The sequence below is a fragment of the Anastrepha ludens genome, chromosome Y, assembly GCF_028408465.1.
Source record: "Anastrepha ludens isolate Willacy chromosome Y, idAnaLude1.1, whole genome shotgun sequence".
NCBI classification, from domain to species: Eukaryota; Metazoa; Arthropoda; class Insecta; order Diptera; family Tephritidae; genus Anastrepha; species Anastrepha ludens.
This window is the reverse complement of record NC_071504.1, coordinates 5022274-5027418: the sequence shown is the minus strand read 5'-3', so window position 1 is coordinate 5027418 and position 5145 is coordinate 5022274. Positions and strand designations below refer to the sequence as shown.

Here is a 5145-nt window from a genome sequence, read left to right as displayed (position 1 = left end):
CGAACATCATTTCATTTTTATATATATAGATTGATATACATATATGATATATATACATACATATATGATATATATATATACATATAAAAATAAATAAATAATTGGCGCGTACACTTCTGTTAGGTGCTTGGCCGAGCTCCTCCTCCTATTTGTGGTGTGCGTGTTGGTGTTGTTCCACAAATGGAGGGACCTACAGTTTCAAGCCGACTCCGAACGGCAGATATTTTTATGAGGAGCTTTTTCGTGGCAGAAATACACTCGGAGGTTTGCCATTGCCTGCCGAGGGGCGACCGCTATTAGAAAAATGTTTTTTATTAATTTTGCTTTCACCGAGATTCGAACCGACGTCTCTCTGTGAATTCCGAATGGTAATCACGCACCAACCCATTCGGCTACGGCGGCCGTATCTATACTATCCAACGTTAATCACATAAAAATAGGTACCAAGTAACGAAGCAAAGAGAATTAAGATTAACTGTATAATATTTTTTTAAATATTTTTGGGCGATAAATTTAAACTACTTCAAAATCATCAACTATTTGAACAATGTCAAAGTTTTCAGTTCATTTAAGGAATCTTCAAAAAATTTTTTAATACCAAATCTTTGTGAAAAATACATATGTATGTTTCATAATGTTGAATTAATAAATATACATGACTACATTGTTCAAATACCCTTTTAGGCTAATAGAATAAAAGCTCAATTTGTATTACCTTGCAACACACGTAATTATGTTTCGCCAGATTAATTTTAGCTTGTTTTTTTCATTTTTCGGCGCGTTTTGGTTGTAGTAGTTTAGTTTGATGATGCGACGTGTCATACTCTCAATACTCTATGTTAAATAGCACACGCGAATTTCTCTATTCAATGAAAGGAAAAATCAGAATAAATAAAATAAAAATAAAAACATAGCATTTGGTCATACCCTACGAAGCGCGCATGCATGGGCGACCGCCTTTTGTGCCGCCCTAACTTGATGTTGATTTCTAGCACCGAATGCACTTTTAGCTCCTTCAATTTATCCTTTAGAGTAGCACCGCTTTGCCCAACATTCGTCCCACAAATTCGAATAGGCTTCTCTAGGTCACTTAAAGCTTAGATGACACAAACATCTAAAAAGGCACATTTTCACTTTCCCATTTACATTTTCACTTTCACGTATTAACATATTTACCTCTTAGCAGCGGCAACGAGGGGATTATAGATATCCTTCCCGTGGGCGCTATCCCAGATAGCTTCAACATGGGATGGTCGTAGTCACATCAGTTTTTCTGTGCAATTCCATGATTTCACGGCAGATGATTGGTTCCAAAGCGGCATAATCGCTTCGGCAAATCCTGCTTACAACGCACAGCCGCTTTGGGGCGTTTGAAGCAGTACGTGTCAATGCGAACATATTGAACAATTAGTTGATATTGATTGCACCACAACGGAACCTATAACACACAGAATTAATTATAAAATTCATTAAGCACTAATTATATACAATCATATATTTTAAAATCTTACCTTTATATTTTCGCCCACTTGTTGCTGTAGAATATTTTGCGAAATGCATGAAAAACAGAGTTGCATACTTACGAATATTCAGATCATAATGCTGCGCTTACACTATGATCACTACCTGAAGGCGGCGCTCGTTATTCTGCCAAATATCTTTTTATTAATGGTGTTGAAATTGCACAATTGCTAATTTTTGCTAAACTGAACATATTTGCACTTATATATTTTTTAAAGATTTAATTCGGCTGGAGTTTAGAACAGTGCCGATCTTGGAATTTCTGGCAAACTATAATGTTTTTTTTAATGAAACTTGGTGGAGATGTTAGTGAGGTGTTAAGGAACACTCTTTATAACTTTAAATTAATCGGGAAATAATAATTTTTTAATTATTTACATTCAAAATGCCCTTGGGAACATCAGTATAATTTGCCACATTACACTCTATATTTTTTAACATTTCACTATAAATCACCAAATATACACTCACACGCGTGTTTTTACCGATTTTTATGCTAATATTTTAATTATATCTATTAAAATTAAATGCAAATACATTTGCCTATGCAATCACATTCCAATTTTAAGCGCGAATAAGAAGAAGATTGGAATGCCAACAGTATGGTGTTGCCGGATGCCTGCAAATGAAAACAAAAAATAAGTTCTTAAGTTTAGTCTTAATCATGGGGGTCGGGGTTATTGTGCCTCCTTATTACATACACGCATATGACGTTTTAATTTTGGGTTCAATGGTTTTAACACAGAAAGGAGTTTTACGCAAAAATACTGTGGATTGCGTAGCCGGAGTTGGACTGATGAGGGTTATTTTTTTGAAGCGCGGCCGAAGGCCGCCCACGCAAAAAGGAGTTCTACGCAAAAATACTGTGGATTGCGTAGCCGGAGTTGGACTGATGAGGGTTATTTTTTTGAAGCGCGGCCGAAGGCCGCCCACGCGAAAGGGAGTTCTACGCAAAAATACTGTGGATTGCGTAGCCGGAGTTGGACTGATGAGGGTTATTTTTTTGAAGCGCGGCCGAAGGCCGCCCACGCGAAAAGGAGTTCTACGCAAAAATACTGTGGATTGCGTAGCCGGAGTTGGACTGATGAGGGTTATTTTTTTGAAGTGCGACCGAAGGCCGCCCACGCGAAAAGGAGTTCTACGCAAAAATACTGTGGATTGCGTAGCCGGAGTTGGACTGATGAGGGTTATTTTTTTGAAGCGCGGCCGAAGGCCGCCTACGCGATAAAGAGTTCCACGCAAAAATACTGTGTTAATCAATTTAATTACTTTATTATTTTTTGTGATACGCTTAATATCATTGTTTTTAAGTTTAAATGAGTTGTATGTTTTTATTTTCAAATTCATTTCTCAACTTTAAATTACAGCAAAAAATACTGCAGTTTTACAATGAACCTTCCACTGAACATCCCTGCGTGCGAACTTCGTTTTCATTTCAGGTGTATGGCAACACCAACTTTTCGCTAAATTATAGAACTTTAACATTAAATTACTTAAAAACTATAAGCCTCCGGCAGGTTCTGTTTTCAGTTTTAAGATGAGGATACACCCCTCTATCACCCCCTTTTTACCGTTTTTTCCAAAGCGATCGGCACTATACTAAATTCTAGCCTTTAATTCTTTTAGATCTTTTACAATCACAAATGTTCAATATTCATATTATTCAAAGTAAAAAACTCACACTTTATAATAAACTCACCTTTAATATAAATAAAAATTTAATTAAAATATTATATTTCGCCCTCGCCCCATGATGATCCAAATGCGAGCTCCATACGTAAATTCGGCTGGAATTTAGAACAATGCCGATCTTGGAATTTCTGGCAAACTATAATGTTTTTTTTAATGAAACTTGGTGGAGATGTTAGTGAGGTGTTAAGGAACACTCTTTATAACTTAATTAATCGGGAAATAATAATTTTTTAATTATTTACATTCAAAATGCCCTTGGGAACATCAGTATAATTTGCCACATTACACTCTATATTTTTTAACATTTCACTATAAATCACCAAATATACACTCACACGCGTGTTTGTACCGATTTTTATGCTAATATTCCAATTATATCTATTAAAATTAAATGCAAATTCATTTGCCTATGCAATCACATTCCAATTTTAAGCGCGAACAAGAAGAAGATTGGAATTACAACAGTATGGTGTTGCCGGATGCCTGCAAATGAAAACAAAAATTAAGTACTTGAGTTTAGTGTTAATGATGGGAATGGGGGTTATTGTGCCTGCTTACTACATACACGCATATGACGTTTTAATTTTGGGTTCAATGGTTTTAACACGGAAAGGAGTTTTACGCAAAAATACTGTGCATTGCGTAGCCGGAGTTGGACTGATGAGGGTTATTTTTTTGAAGTGCGGCCGAAGGCCGCCCACGCGAAAAGGAGTTCTACGCAAAAATACTGTGGATTGCGTAGCCGGAGTTGGACTGATGAGGGTTATTTTTTTGAAGTGCGGCCGAAGGCCGCCCACGCGAAAAGGAGTTCTACGCAAAAATACTGTGGATTGCGTAGCCGGAGTTGGACTGATGAGGGTTATTTTTTTGAAGCGCGACCGAAGGCCGCCCACGCGAAAAGGAGTTCTACGCAAAAATACTGTGGATTGCGTAGCCGGAGTTGGACTGATGAAGGTTATTTTTTTGAAGCGCGGCCGAAGGCCGCCTACGCGATAAAGAGTTCCACGCAAAAATACTGTGTTAATCAATTTAATTACTTTATTATTTTTTGTGATACGCTTAATATCATTGTTTTTAAGTTTAAATGAGTTGTATGTTTTTATTTTCAAATTCATTTCTCAACTTTAAATTACAGCAAAAAATACTGCAGTTTTACAATGAACCTTCCACTGAACATCCCTGCGTGCGAACTTCGTTTTCATTTCAGGTGTATGGCAACACCAACTTTTCGCTAAATTATAGAACTTTAACATTAAATTACTTAAAAACTATAAGCCTCCGGCAGGTTCTGTTTTCAGTTTTAAGATGGGGATACACCCCTCTATCACCCCCTTTTTACCGTTTTTTCCAAAGCGATCGGCATTATACTAAATTCTAGCCGTAAATTCTGATGGCGCTCCTTCTTTGCCGTGGTCCAAGGATTTCTTGTGGGTGGTCGATTCACTAAATTGCCGTCATTGGTAACGCGCACCTGTGGACTTTTTACGCACTTTGATCTAGCCTTTATTCACACGCAAAACCGAAAGGCCAACAAATTGCCACTTAACACTTTTAATATAACGCTCGATCTGAACTTTTTTAGCGCGACAGTTCTTTTTCCTTTATTTTTCACTCACACTATTTGTCACTTATTATTTTTTTTGTGACGAATTCACTATTTTCACTGACGTTTGTCACACAAAAAAAGCCGTACTCGATCCGCCGTCTACACATGTGAAAAGGAAATGGGTCGAAGTCAGCCATTAAGGAAATTAGGGATTAAGAAACAAAAACAAAAATACCCTACAGGAATGATATAAATGGGTTCCACATTCCAGGGATAGTTTGCGTTACTTTAGTTTTTTCTAACATCATGCACTTATGTATGCAAATGCTACGAAAAATTATATCTATATATATATAATTTTTTTTTCTTTTCTTCTTTTGCTTATC

At 36.8% G+C, this 5145-nt stretch overlaps 1 long non-coding RNA gene across 1 annotated transcript; it reads right to left on the bottom strand.

The window, feature by feature from the left end:
• Positions 1 to 1009: 1009 nt before the first annotated feature.
• On the bottom strand, positions 1010 to 1582 carry LOC128870543 (uncharacterized). Its single transcript, XR_008455409.1, has 3 exons — positions 1512 to 1582; positions 1177 to 1438; positions 1010 to 1114 (listed from the first exon to the last, which is right to left on the bottom strand). It is a non-coding gene; the product is annotated as an uncharacterized LOC128870543 (long non-coding RNA).
• Positions 1583 to 5145: the final 3563 nt, after the last annotated feature.